This window comes from Galleria mellonella, unplaced genomic scaffold (assembly GCF_026898425.1).
Source record: "Galleria mellonella isolate WM207_F2 unplaced genomic scaffold, CSIRO_AGI_GalMel_v1 utg38, whole genome shotgun sequence".
Taxonomy (NCBI): domain Eukaryota; kingdom Metazoa; phylum Arthropoda; class Insecta; order Lepidoptera; family Pyralidae; genus Galleria; species Galleria mellonella.
In genome coordinates this window covers 9,052,348-9,068,238 of record NW_026442090.1, presented here as the reverse complement: position 1 = coordinate 9,068,238, position 15,891 = coordinate 9,052,348, and the positions used below count along the sequence as shown (strand labels likewise).

Sequence of the window (15,891 nt, the reverse complement as noted above, 5' to 3'; positions counted from 1 at the left end):
ATCGATTGATAATTGATATCTATCGATTGTTATAACAGGAAAATAGCGAAATAGATTTCATCAAAATTTTATATTAAAAATATACTAAACCAATTAAAAAATCAGTTCAAATTATTCAATTTTAAATTGTGAATTGTATGAAGCTACATTTAATGTAAATATTTATCAAATAATTCTCAAGATGGTGATAGTATTGATACTATTCTTCAAAGAACAATATCAATACTATCATGTCTTATCAATAATCACACGTTGTTTGTATGAATTAAGTGAATTACTAATACGTAAACCAAATCGTGAGTACAGCATGCATCATGCTGATATTTTAGTAGGTAAAGAAAATTTTTAAGTATTAACTCATATATGGTAAAAATTTAATTAATTAATTAATAAAGAAAAATTTTCGCAGAAGATATATTAGATTATAGATATGTAAATTAAGTCCACTTTTTGTATCATATTTTTATTTGATCAATAAAGTTACTGAAATAAATAGATATATAGGTAATATCTATAAAATAAGACATTACTTATCTGTCGAAACTTGAAATAAAGCAATTGATGACCGAGTAATATTGGGGGGACGAAGCGAAGCCGAAGACTTCCTAAGTCATTTTAAAATAAATGAGGCCATTAAATGCTATTTGCGCCGAGACCTTTATAGTACTTACTTCAATTTGCAAGGAAACAATAAACTAATTCAAGAAACATAAAAGTTTAATTCACATTAAAAGTTACATTGTAGATAGTTTGTACTGTTATGAGACAACTACAATTGCACACTTTTGTAAGTTAAGGTGTTTCGTCTTACATAAAACTACTTTTTACTCAACGATGTCTCTTTATTTATTAAATAATTAATACATACATCATAATTTTTATTAGCATGTAGTTAAAAAAAAACAGTACTTACTACAAGTTCAATATATTTGACTTCGATGTTAATTTTAAAAAGTTTAGCAAATAATTTCTATTATTGTTGGAAATCAAAATTAACAAATAAAACTGTTTGTGCAATCAGTTGTTGTTGTGATCGTCATAAAAATTGTTGGTATTTTGATGTATTATTTTATTATGGACCGAATAGATCCGATTTCTTTTAAATATTGAATAGTAAAACGAGAAGAAAGGATACGTATTGCAAATATGCAAACACGTTAAGTTTGTGTAGTCAGTAACCCCCTTTAAATAAATATCTCCATAAACTTTAGAGAGTTTCCATAGATGGAGACGGCACGCTTTGAATGTCAACCTGAGTAAACCAAGTCAAAAGGAGTTTACGTGACATTTCAATTAAACCGTGGATTTCACTAATGAACTCTCCGTCGCTAAACTTTGAGAAAACTTCAATAAATTCCTTTTAAGTTCGATTGATTGAAAGTAATTTTACCCATACATTTTTCAGTCATTTGTAAACTCAAATTTATGCAACGAGTTTTGATAAAATGGATCTTTATCAATTTAAAAGAAGGTGAGAATTATGTTGATTCTAGAGTTTGTTAACATTTGGTAGAATTCGTCTAGGTATATGCTGCAATAAAAATCTATAACAATAATATATTGTATAATATAAATATTCCAGTATCCCGATTAAGCGAACAAAGTTGTGAGTAAAAATTATTATAGTATATTTTTACCACTAATAATTAAAGTTAGAATGAGAATGAAACCAGACGGAGACTTTGTAGAAAAGTCGTATGCCTGGATAGCTTTATCACATTCGTGTTTCTGCTATGAAATAGATGTATTTCCGTGGCTGTGTTTTGGTTTGAAGGGTGAGCATTGAAATAACAGGGTACAGAGATATGACACTTTAGTCCTCAGGAATGGCAACGTATGAAGAGTTTCACTAGCGACATAGTACACTTTGTTATATTCATGGTATTATTCATGTTATAGGTGACGATTATTACTTTCCATTAGGTGGGTCGTCAACTTGTTTGCCATTCTAAGTTACATAACAAATAAACGAATTGTTCATTTACTTATTGCGACATGTAATGGCAAAGAAGCTTACAGCTCATCTATCGAAACGTGGTAACCGTCATATATAAATATGAATAGTGCGATGGATATCATACAATACAGTAGATACAAAGTATATACTATCCAGATTAAAATGGCTGTGTAGGCACATTATTTTGCAGCAGAATCACGAGAGAGCCATAGCTATTTAGGTAGACGACTTTTTACTGATTGTAATAATTGAGATGAAATTATTATAATTTGTACAATATCTCCCTTTGGAAAGTTTTTTGTAAGTAAAGTACGGTAAAGTAATAGCATGACGTAATCTTTTAATCCAAAATTATTGTCATCATGTCAAACATTTACAATCTGCTTACTACAAAGAGACGCCTTTAGCTATCAGCAATAGCATCTATCGAATTCGTCATCGTTGACTATCGCTGCTAGAATAGGCTGTCTCCATACACGTTACACGACCCAATATCTATGTTAAGATTTGTGAATATTTGATTACCAGTTATAGTAGATCTGTTACCGATTTAATATACATATTTAGGTAAGTTATGTTAAGTTGAAACTTAACATAACGGGAAAATGAATAAGTTTTTATTAAAAATGTTCGATCATCCCACTAATTCCTATATCGGTACCTGTATCTTGTTAATATAGGAACTTTGCGAGACTCGCTAAGAACTTTTAGTGATTAACTTTGACCGAAGTAGGTAAGTAGTTGAAGTCTGAACAAGTCTAACGTACTGTACTAACTAATACTTTGATAACCCTTAAAGCTATATGATAGTACCCTCAAACGTGCAGCTCGTTAAAAGATTTTTCTCAACTCATGTATTACGGCATGATGCATTAAAGAAATCCCTTTTTACTATCCCTTTTTGTATTAATCTAAATGTATGGAAAAGATTACTATAAACAAATTATATGCGAGATTAGTAGTGCTGGCCCCATTGATAGCAATATAGCCTTTCAGTATGGCTTCCAAGTTATTTTTGTGGAAACCGTTGTGGTTAATTCCTTATACATTTTATGCGATAAATTTGAACTAATCTGATTTTATCCTCATCTATTACTCAACAACAATGGTGCAGCGCTAACTAAACATTCTCAATGTTGATCACTAGTGCAACGAACTGCTCTTTTATAGCCAAGAACAGATGAAGACACATTGCAAAGACCTCAATCGTCAAGAAGAGTTTTATTGATAATTTATTATTGTCATCATAAAAATCACAATCACTTTTTCGAGTGTCCATGACTGAAGAGAGGAAGTAGTCAATATTAAACAACAGCATAGGCGGAATTACCATAGTATTTTCATTTATTAGAAAAACCTGTCCGCCATTTTAATAAGCTACACTACAACTATACTGCAAAATAAAAGTAAATAAGTATACAATGTTCTGGATATGTGAAAATAAAAAAATGGCAATAAGGAAAAAGGCAGGCACTTCTGGCGCCCATAGATAATATTCATAAAATTGTTTAGTTACGGTGCGGCGGCGAGCTGCGCGACATTCTAGCGCACGCAGCCGGCTCACGTATAGCTGTAATTTTATTTTATTAGGTTTATAGTGTCAACACGTGTTATGTACTTTTAGATGGTATGAATACAGATGACACTTATTTATGAGATTATTCGTATTTCTATTACTTTGTTAAGTGATAAAAAATGGCGATGGCTTACACTACGTAACGCTTTTTTCAAGAAATTGAAAATTCAAATATAACACAATGGGTTTTATTTCACCACCATTGCCTTTTAATAAATAAAGCGAATAAATAAACATATAGTCTTTGGTTCTCTATGCCTAATCTGTAAGGGGCTCACTTGCATGGCTAGGCCCTTGTATCAAGGAAGAGGAGATCTTCTATATGTCTATATTCTTAACTGCAGTAGATTTAAAGTCTTCAATTTTGGTTATTATTCTTCGTGTGATTTATATTGACACTCAATAAAAATTTATTTCAATAATATAATATATATATTTAACAGCTTTGAATAAAACCCCTATAAGAGCAAAGGTAGAATATTTTATTCTATAAATTACATTCATTGCTTATGAAAAATTTACAAAGAAAAACTAAATAAACAGCTAATGAGATAAAATGGACTCATAAAGAAAATTGCGAACCTAAATTATGTTGATGTAATTAGAAAAAAAATTAAGGCGTTAAGCCCGAAGTTGTCGCAATACAAATGAATTACAATAATACATGTTAATTTACTTAAATATAACAATTTCTTATGGTAAAGCAATGTAATAAATAAAATATGAGTAAAATTTTATCAGAGGGTGATTTTGTACAAATTTCATCGGCGTAGGAACTGTCGCTTGATGGTCGGTGTTTTTGCAGTAAAGCAGCTGCGCTTGCATGTTTATGTTTGAAGGATGCCATATGGCAGTGAAATTACAGGATACGTTGGTATACCAGTCTTCTGAAATAGCAATCCATGCGTCGCGGAGTATTCTGAGATGCCAATCGTGTTGTTTACTTTCCATCGGGTGGACCATCAGCTTTTTAGCTGTTCTAAGTTGCACAATATAAAATAATACAATTTTTGTATATAATATAATATTTCATTATGTTTCGATTCACTAGATTGTATAAGATCACTATTTATCACACATATCTCTAATACTACAACGTAATACGTTGTATCTGCTAGTATTTAGTATAGAAGATAACTTGATTTTATTGAATTTTAATAAGATTTTATTCTATTTTATACAAAGCGGTGATAGTTTAAGTAAATAATGCTTTCCAGAAATCTCTAGATCGAATCTCAGTCCAAAACTCAAAATTTTCAAGTACATATTCCAATAATTTAAAAATACTTGTTAGTTGCTTAGTGCTTCCGATTGCACCCCAGAACCATCATCCAATCATCTTGACCCCAAAAAGGACAAATTCATATGAGTAGTAGTATATAATAATATGTCCTCTAAGATTATCGTCTATAAATACATTTTATATACGTACTCAATTCATTTTACCTAAATTGAATATTACCTAGATACATAATATTCCTCCTAATCTGATAATTCTAAATAAAACAATGTTAGAGTTACGTCAAATTAACAGTTTTAGTATAACTATACCTGGTTAAAGTTGCCAAAACTATAACTAACTAACAAATATTTAATGATTATATTTAGTACGCTACATACTTAAAAATAGAATTAGAAAAATCTTTTTATAATCTGTATATATGTATACGTGAATTCGCGAACAGGGTAATTTATTACCTTATTTATATTAAGCACCTAGGTATATCCCTTCCGTCTCTTGTGGATAACACATGATTTATCTTTAGATATTCCGTGTTATATTATTTCTGTAAAAAGAAAGTTACTATTTTTAAATTTAATACGTATTTATTATTACTAGTGACTAATATACATGTATAGCATATATTTATAGTTTTACACAAGTCATTTGAAGCGAAGTTGTATAATACATATACGCTTAGAATACGTTCTACGTGTTGTGGTAAATAAAGAAATAAAATGCCCCATTAGTAGACATTATTGTATTTCTGATAGTGCATTTTAGTGTTAATTATTTGAGAAGCAAAAGAAGTACAAATTTATTGCTTGTTACAGTTTCTTCAAATATTGCTTCCTACTAACTAGGATCAATCATCTATAATTGTCTAATTTTAAATGTTATGAACTTAATAGGAAAATAATCCAATTAGGGATTTTAAGGAAAAAAAAGTTTTGACTTTGCACACGTTTATTCAGGTAAGCTAATTAGTTATAAATACATACTATGAATAGAATACAATTTCTATGTAATCCAATAATTTAAATAACGACACCTGTCGTTATACCTATATAGTTACGAGTCTATAATTTAAATAATCTAGTTGTCTTTTAGGGAAGTTATTTTATTATTATAAATATTATTACTAGATTTCTATATCTATCCATCTGTTTATGGGGAGGAGGTGGAGGGATTACATACCCAACCAAGTTGAGCTCCTCACCCCCCTTTTCCCTGGAAACCAATTCTTGATGAGTTGGTCGTGATGGGCTAATAACTGACCTGTTTTTATTCTCATCTATGATCAATCTGTTATAACGTAACGCCTACGTGTACTTTTGCACAAAATAGCTATCTATAATTTGTCTATAAAAAAATTGTCGTGTGGTCCCGACATAGCATAGGCCACCCCTTCCTTTCTCGTGGATGTCGTTAGAGGCGACCAAGGGAGGGCATGGGATGGGCGCAGTCCTCTTAAAATATCTCTAAAGCCTAACTGTGGTTGCCAATCCGCCAGCTAAACGTAGCAACTACTGGCAAAACCCTCCAAGAGGAAGGCTAATGTTCAGCAGTGGACAGTTAAAGGTTGATATGACGATGATGATCCATCTATAGTTATTAATAACCAATAGGATAGGAGATATGAAATATACTAAGATATGCCTTAGCATGTTTATATTTTAATATATTCCGAATTAAATTTATGGAATCAAGTAGGATTACAACACCCAATTTAACTTTTATTTGTATTTGATTATAACGAAAAGAGTAAGTAATTATCTCTAAGTCTAAAATTAATTTTCATTGTAGCTCGAGGCGATACGTAGCTCGGTACTTATCGACGATAACGTTAGAGTGGCATAAATTCTAGCAGTTTATGGACTGTATTATATCAGTTACTAGAACTGCTGAAGGAAATATAATGAGTAATATGTATTTTTTTGCCATAGGATTGTTTCGATTGTATCCCACGGTCGCTTTCGTTATCGTTAACACGGTATAGGTTTTTCCTATAGTAACTTATCCAAATTACCATGTAATTAATATACTTATATAGGGTAAAATCGAAATTAGCATTTTTCGAAAAGAGTACTCTACCAGCGAATCTGATCGCTTTTCCTAAAAAAAAAACGTATCAAAAACTATAAAAAATTTCGTGTGTTTCATATTATCATAGCGAGTACAGCTGTCAAATTAGTATGGAGCCTCAAAAAATTTTTGAGCTGTGCTTTGTTTTGCTAAACATGTTCCCATTCGCTCTGATAAAGCTTCCTTAAAATTATGCTTTTTTATTCTGTATATTAATAGTGTCCGCAGAGTGTACCTCGATAGCGCAGGAGGCGTTACCATTCAATATTATCCTTTAAAAAAAGATTCATTGATACTGTAATATGGCCCTTAAGATTATTGCAATCAAAGTTATTATCTATAAAGTTATCGCCGTCTACTTAGCAGTAGGTGAATAATGGTTTCTATCTTTGACGGAAGTTATTGTAACTTTCTTATTGAGGTCGAATGTTCGATTAGTTTTTGTTGTTTTGTGCTATGCTTAACACGTACTTGTTAACATAGTTAATATATGAAACTGAAAATATAGTAGAGGTCTCTTAAGACCACCAACTAGTTCGTAGAATCAAGGCGTAATATTGATTTATAACCACCTTACCATAAATAAAAATACGTGCCAAGGATGTGATGGATTGCCGTTTCGTCACATTTGCTCTCAAGTTTCAATAAAATAACCTCTGATATATATTGGTATTTTCTAAGAGCACTTTATACTTCTAGTCGCTCTTACACTAGATATCTACAGTATACGGGTACTAAGATTTGTTATACGCTAAGCAATAAGATAGAGCCTTAACATTTTTCAGCCTCAACGTGACTGGAAAGGAGAACAACACGCGTGTAACGTGACCTAAACTGAGTTGGTCGTAGGGCAGTTATGTCGTAGTTATACAGCTACTAAAATAAAGTAAGTACCCAAATAAATGTCTTGGGTAATCTACGGAATATGAACGTCTTGACTATTTACCAAAATTAGTATAGTATTGTAATATCTGTGCATAGCAAGTATATCTACATTATATGATTAAGCTGTATTTTTTCAGCTAACACGGCAATTAGTAATTTGTATTTTGAAGAATATTTCTTTTTTTTTTTCTATTTATGTTTATCAATGAAAATTTTGACAATAAATTATTTTAACCCCTCGTAATAATCCTGTTAACTTTGTATGAAAGATTATTTTTTGGTTTAAGTATGACATTAACTTTCCTCTACAAACAGTCATCTAATTTCATAAAAAAATACTAGTATATAGTGGTGATAATAACTATAAATTTTCTTTCACAAATCGCTAATATATATATATATATATATATATATATATATATATATATATATATATATATATATATATATATATATATATATATATATATATATATATATATATATATATATATATATATATATATATATAATTTAGATCTAATATGAGAGTGAAACTGTGGAATGTATTGCACTCATAAAAAATACATTTAAATTGTTTATCTTTTTTCGAATCGCATTCAAACATTTTTTTTTGAATAGTTATTTATTCAAACGTAATATAAATGTTATTAAAATTAATATTCAATTTTAATAACAATACTGCAAATAATTATTACACTGTCCCTTTGCCAACCCCATATAGACGGTTATTTTGTTTATTTACTCGAGGAAGGCTAATACATATTTATTCATAAGAAGCTGAGTAGATATTCCTAGAAGCTCGCTTAACACCTCGTATTACCAAATATTCGTTCATATAGTGATGGGAAAGATATTTACAATAGCACAGTACATGAAAAGAAAGTTAAAATAAAACTTAAATTTATAAATTTATAACTATCTATAACAGTATTTTATCTACTTATAAATTGGTTTCAAATTTTGTTTGTATTTGAAAAACCTATAAGTTATATACTTGTACATTTTATTGCTAAAATTTTATGAATTTGTATATTACCTATTTGGTTTTGACGTTGTCCCTTGCAACCTGCAACAATTCAAGTAGTTCATCAGGCGAGTCTTCAGCTTGTTTACCATTTTAAGTAAGTAATATAAAAAAATCTATACACCAAATTTTACCATTAAAATTTATTAAACTGTTTGGCCGTGATTGAGTAAGAACATATAAGTATAAAACATCAGAATCATCAACATATATAATATATAGCTATAATATAAAAAGCAAAAGAGTTTACTTGAACGCGCTAACCTGTTTAACTACCAGTTAGATTTGAAAAGATCTTTTTGCATTTGAATGCTTATTTCTTGAGCAAGTTTATAGGCTATTTAACATAGGCAAAGCTGCGAGATATAGCCAATTTATAATATTAATGGGATAATAAGACTAAAACAAGTATATCTAATATGCCACAACACTAAAACTAGATTTGTATTTGGGTAAATTTTATGATGTAGGTACTATGTTATTCAGGATTGTAATCCCTTAGGGCTCCGGGGTGAATTCAAATTATTTACGCTTATAGACGTGCGTGATGAGCAAATCTGTCATTTCTCGCTGCTTTGAAACTATGCTATAACCGGTTTGTAAATATTTAAACCTGTACTATATAAAACACAAATCCAAAATATTTACAAAAATGTAGTAATAATGGGTAGAATATTAACTTACATAATAAATTAAAATAAAATAGGTACTAAGTTATAATAAAACAATTACAAAAATATTAGTATTTAAGTTCGAATAATAAACAAACTGTGCAAGTTTTTTGCATTTTGCAATATTCTTAAGATTGGTGCAAATATAGCCATGCAACTACTGTTGCTTGGTGATAGAAATACAAGTGTACGGAGATATATGTCTACCTATATCTATGTAGACGTCTACTATAAGTTTCCCTCTGGCAGAAAAACTTGAATGTTTTCTACATACTGGAATAAAGAATGATATGATGGGATGGTGAAAAATGTTACATAAGAACGATAATTACTATATTAGGTGTGTGAGACTAAATAAAAACTTTTATAATCTTGAAAAATCTAAAGTTGCATTTAAGATATTTACTCATTAGACTTAATAATAATTAATTGAAGAAAGTACCATTTGTTTGGAATGGGAAAATTTCAGTAAGAATGTTATGCTAACATTTCTAAATAAGCAAAATTCGAATAAAATACAATGAGTATCTTATTGTCATTTCAAAGTATATTCTGTGACAAGTACCTTCATTTTTTAACTCCAGTAAATTACAAATATGCACACCTATAATTTATATACTTATGTACTACTTATATACTGATTGAATAGATACAAACAATATTCACAAATACAATTTATAATAGACAACGTACACATGATGCCCCAGGCGTCCATAAACTACATTAACCGCTTATTGTTACACGGAATATATAATTATTTTCAAAGATTGCTGCACTAAATCATATTTATCATATTAATATAATAAAATTGTATACGAAATTTACACTTGGGAAATATTTAAAAAAACATGAACGGACTTGACACGACCAATAGATGTAAGATACAATTTTTTTTTAATTTTGTGCTAACTGTATATTTATTTTGGCATAAAGCTAAAACTACTGCATGAAATTAAATACAATTTAAAAACAGTTTAAGCGTAAGTAATAAATATTTAAACATCCAAACAAACAAATCACATAAGTAGGTATATTCATATAGTAGGTAGGATACATATAAACAGAATCAGATTGAAATGAAAGATTTATAGAGCTATTAAATTTGGGAATATTTAACATTATGGTTGGAGGATTGATATGACCGTAATAAAAGTCATAATTTCTCCGAATATTTTATTGTTATTTAAGGTTTTAGTATTCTAGTAGCTAATTATAGAAATATATCTATACACGCAAAAGTCATTCTAATACAGGTTAAAAGCCATTCACCTCGAATGATTTAAATATGCAGACGACCGTATTGATTGTCTCCAAGAATAAACCCCTTATGATACTCTGGGTCGACCGCTCGGTCGCCGCCGCCACCGCCACCGCACTGTGCAGCCAGCCCTTTTTAGATATTTTTATTATATTCTTTAAATGTAACCTATTTCATTATATGAAGAAATTTAATATTTATTTACTTCATATGCACGTAAAAATTTACAGGGTTGAAAAAAAATTGATCTTTCTGGAATTACCTTATCACTTTTTTTTATATCTGTAATTAGATTACGTATCGATTGGAGCTCTTTCAGTACAGGATTTTAGACGGTATTAGTACGGTTCACCAAACGACGGCTTTACGTATCCGGAGCACAAAGTAAGTGACAATTATTTAAAAAATATGATTAATATAAATGATTAAAATCTTTGAATATACTCCTAGTTTTAATAATTTTTTAATAGTATATATTTTCTTTAAGTAAGATGCAATCGAAAGAAGCACTTTCTTTACGATAATCTCTCTTAAATTATACTTTGCCATTTCAAAAGCAAATAGTCACATGTGTAAGAATAGCTCATATTATTGTGTAATAAAATAGGTTATTGGTTAAGCTATTTATAAACGAATAAGTATGATGATTAATTAATCAATCACTAGAAACACGACATATTTTGTTGGGAAGCCATGTCTCTGTGGACCTTAGAATTCATAAATAAACCTGTTCAAGTGTAATAAAATGGGTCCATTAATAGAACATTGATTTGTTAACACAATACTTACCTACAAAATTACATTCAATATTATGTTAACTACTTTCTATTACTTGACAATACAAATTGTCCTAGATAAAGTAATTTATTTTCAATACAAAAGTTATCGAATAGCGGAACAATAGGTCGATACAAATGATTTAGTATGATACGTATCTTGTAACAACGTTCATTTGTACAGTCACAGGCAATAATATATGAACATTTTCGTATAATTAAATTGTTATATTTACCATATATATTTAGATATTAGAACAATATTTATAATATGACAATAAAGTTTATTTTATCTCTACAAATTACGGAATATTTAATAAAATTACAAAAAGTATTGTAACTTGTGGGAAATCTGAAGGCCAAATTAAACATAACCTGTATCTTAGAAATAAGGTCTCCCTCATATTAATCGATATTAAAAGTTACAGGCACGCATAGTAAACCATTACATAATAATAAGACAACATAAACGTGAAATTGTTTTGTAAGTAATGTTTTCTAATGTATTCTATCCTATAACGAATACAAATTAATTTTAAAATTATCTTTAAAATTGTAATTCCATTTTTTAAACAGGTGTCGTAAATATGCGTGGACGAAATGGCGCTTGGAGATTGATATAAAAGGTTATAAAACATCTGGTAATAATAACAGAAGTCAATTTTTTAGTAAAACTAATGGTAGCGAAATTAATCAAAATAATTCAAATCAATTAACCAATTAATATTGTTTAGTGGTAATTTGTTGAAATATGAGTATAATTATTCAAGATGTCGGAAGAAATCAAATTTGCTGAGAGTTTTTCGATGAAGAAAATGCTGAAATATAAAAAAAATAATCTATGATGAAATCGTTCCTCTTTATTAGGATTACAAAATGTTAATTTTGATATTCTATATTATACAGAGAGCTTTTTATAAACATTTTAATGTTTAAATAATTAATACAAATTATGTGGAATTTGGGAAGCTGTTTAGATGGATACAATAGATATATTATTAATAACTCCACATTGACACCACATTGTGTTTATATTGCATCCGTGCGAAGTCGGGGCGGGTCGCTTGATATTAATATCATGATATAATATATAAACATCATGTCCATATAATTATATAAATATATAATAATAATAATAATAATAATAATAATTTATTTCATGAGAAAACTCTGCTCCCTAAATAGGTAAATCTCCATGATATGGCACAATGACACAAAATCCATTTATCTGATTTATCTGAAAGATTTGACTGTGTAATTTGTGAATGTATGGAATGGATTTTTTTAAAATGGCAGTCATAACCTAACATACTACTAATAACAAATCCTCAGTTTCATCATATATATATATATATATATATATATATATATATATATATATATATATATATATATATATATATATATATATATATATATATATTAATGGGTGATAATGGTATGGTAACCCCGTCTGCGCTATCGGCATACAATGGTGGGGCACCAGTGATAGATGACTAATGAGGATGAAAGCAGGTCAGTTAGCCCATCCTGATAAATTCAACTAGAATTAGCCACGATGGTTTCCAGGGGGAACTACGTGGAGATCGACCTGACAGGGTATATTGCTAGTAATGGGGCTATTTGACCCCATTACTAACAATCCCTTTCTCCCCAATTTTTTTGTTTATATTGTACCTATATAAAAAAAAATAGTTAACTAATTTTCTGATTTTTTTTTATTAAGTCATACAACAAATAGGCAATTTTCTACCAGGTCAGCTGTCAAATTATTTTCCATTTGTGTAAAAACAAAAGTTATGTAAAAAAAAGATCATAAAAATCTCACAACCTAGTTAGTATTAACTGAAACCCACTTCCATTATAGATGTTTATCAATTGACATGTCAAAGGATATTTTTAGATGATATCACAATAATAAATATCATGGACACGACAAACCAACCACCATTGTCCGTACAATAGCACTATAACTGCAGTAAAAATATTAACGTTGGAATTTTTCAATGAAAAATGTGTACGACTTGATATTAAAAATTCACAGTTGCACAATGAAGTAGCGCCATATAACTTTATTATTATCCTTACTAATATTCTATGAAAGTTTTTGTTTCTGTGTTCTTTTGTTTGTTTGTTATCTTCTGGCGTTTTAATAGCTCGTCAAGAAAGGTATACAGGGATGTAAACTACAAATTATTTTGATTAATCAACATTTCCCGGTCTCGTGTACAAAATCTAAATCAATTTAACAATTAACAAAACTAGTTATTTATATGTAGTACAGACATAATTGTGACAACGTTAATATGGGATCAAATGAAATGAGTAGGTAAGTAAGGTTCGTATGAGTATCCAGGTTGTCATAATAAAATTTGACTTAATTTTTTAAAAGAATAATTAGATATATCGTGATTATTTATTACGATGCGATACTGTTCCACATTTTTCTTTTCCGTGGGTATCGTAAGAGGCGACTAAGAGAATTTAATGGTCGAAGCGTGGGTAACAGCGTCTTTCTTAAAATGTCACCAAAAGCCTAACTGCGGTTGCCAACCCGTTTGCCAAATGTGATAACTACTGGCAAACTACCCTTTATTTGGGAGGACTATGTTCAGCAGTGAACAGTTAGCGGCTGATATGATGATAATGATGATGATGACGGTTTATTATGACACAAAGCAGCACTGGAAGGTAATAGCTACTAACTTGTGTAAATGTTGTGAAAACTTTCTCTTGTGTTTAGTAAATATGTGTGGAGTGTATATAGTCACAAAGTTTGTAATGTTGAATCCATACTGTTAACTTGCAACCAAACAGCGCTGTCCCTAGGCACAGATCCGAACTGTACGAGGAGTGATTTGCCTTTGCTGCTTTATGTCAAGAACTTCACGTCTTGCTTTATCTAGTCCTCGTCTGTGCAATTCTATAGAGAATTTCCATATTAAAATTATGCAGCTTAAAATGTAAACTCCATAAAATTAAACGAGGTACAAAATACTTTGAAAAAGCACGCGAATCACCTATACTAAACAATATCAATGTTAAAATACCAATTTGAATACAAAATTGCAATTAATACAGTATGTGGTAAAAATACATTAATATTTATCCAGTGTAGAAGCGAGCTTATTACGAATACGAGTACATACTCGTATGGCGCCTGAAAGCAGTGGGTAACTAATGTTGTTATGGTGATGATAATTTTATTAATTAAATAAAAAATTTGCCCAATGATGTACACCATGGAATTAGAAGTCCTAAATAAGTATTCTTGTCGATAGATAATACAGAAACAACTATGCTCTGCGTTTTCTCTAATTTTGTTTCCTAATATTTCCGGCTTATAAGTATAAATAATGTAAAAATAATTTTTCTTTAATAACCTATAACACCTCACGCTGCCACTACACAAATATATATCTTATAAATAACGCGTCTTAAATGTCAACATTGTACGTATTTAGTGTGAAGTGTTAAATTGACAGATGCTGCTCTGAATGAATGAATTTTTGAATTTATTTTATATAAATGTTTCCAAAACCATATAAAAAAATTATACGTAATAAAATAAAATTAAATTGAATAAAATTTAATATAAAAGTACACCATATACGAATGCGATACTTTTTCTTGAATTGTATGGATAAAGCCTCGAGTTAAAGCAAATAGCCTATATATTACTATCATAATACCTTGAATTATACGAAAATGAAGACATCTACTAGTATATACTTTGTTCTCTGTAAAAAACATAATCTGAAAAATAATATCAATCAATTTCCAAATAATAACTAGGTATTTAAATGATTAAATAAAAATATTATCGCCTAAGAGCACTCAGTTAATGAAATATCAACTTTAATTTTGAAAGGAGTAAGTCGCAAACACTTAATAGCTGTTTGGTTTATGGTGGCGAAGTTATTTGCCAGTAGGCACACACAAAATGTCGTGCGGTTGTGAAGCCTAATCCGTTGTGAGCTCGTATGAGCACGGGCCAAATTCTACATTTGGCATTCTGCGGTATTTTTGGTAGACATTTAACGAAATATCTTCTTGTTATATCTGTGTGAATATTATTGGCCATATCAGTAAAAGAAATACAATCTCTAGCGAAATAGTCGTATTCGTTTTCTTTCATATAAATAAGAACGGCAACAAAATTTTATAAAAATGATTGAATGTAAAAAAATAATAATTTAAAAAGAGGGCAAAATAAAAAAAAATAGTCCTAAATAAAGAAACAACAACTTACATGAAAAAACGAAAAAGCCTAAAAAATTTGAATATACCTCACAGAATTATATTGCCTGTATTAACCCGTATTTTATTGATAAAATACAGATTAATACACTAAAATAGGTTCTCTCTTTTATGAGCCCTAAATACATATTTTGATAAAATCTTTATTGCACTAAAAAGAGATAAAAAAGATAA

At 29.4% G+C, this 15,891-nt stretch overlaps 1 protein-coding gene across 4 annotated transcripts in view; it reads right to left on the bottom strand.

Moving 5' to 3' along the window:
• The window catches only part of LOC113522961 (gamma-aminobutyric acid type B receptor subunit 1), a 212,579-nt gene that overhangs the window by 190,550 nt on the left and 6,138 nt on the right, over positions 1-15,891 (bottom strand). For 3 of the 4 annotated variants that reach the window (XM_052897779.1, XM_052897777.1, XM_052897780.1), the window contains exon 2: positions 8,765-8,794. The exons of the other annotated variant lie outside the window; for it this stretch is intronic. The gene's annotated coding sequence lies outside the window, so the exon portion shown is untranslated. The remainder of the gene's footprint in view (positions 1-8,764; positions 8,795-15,891) is intronic. 4 annotated transcript variants of the gene reach the window in all.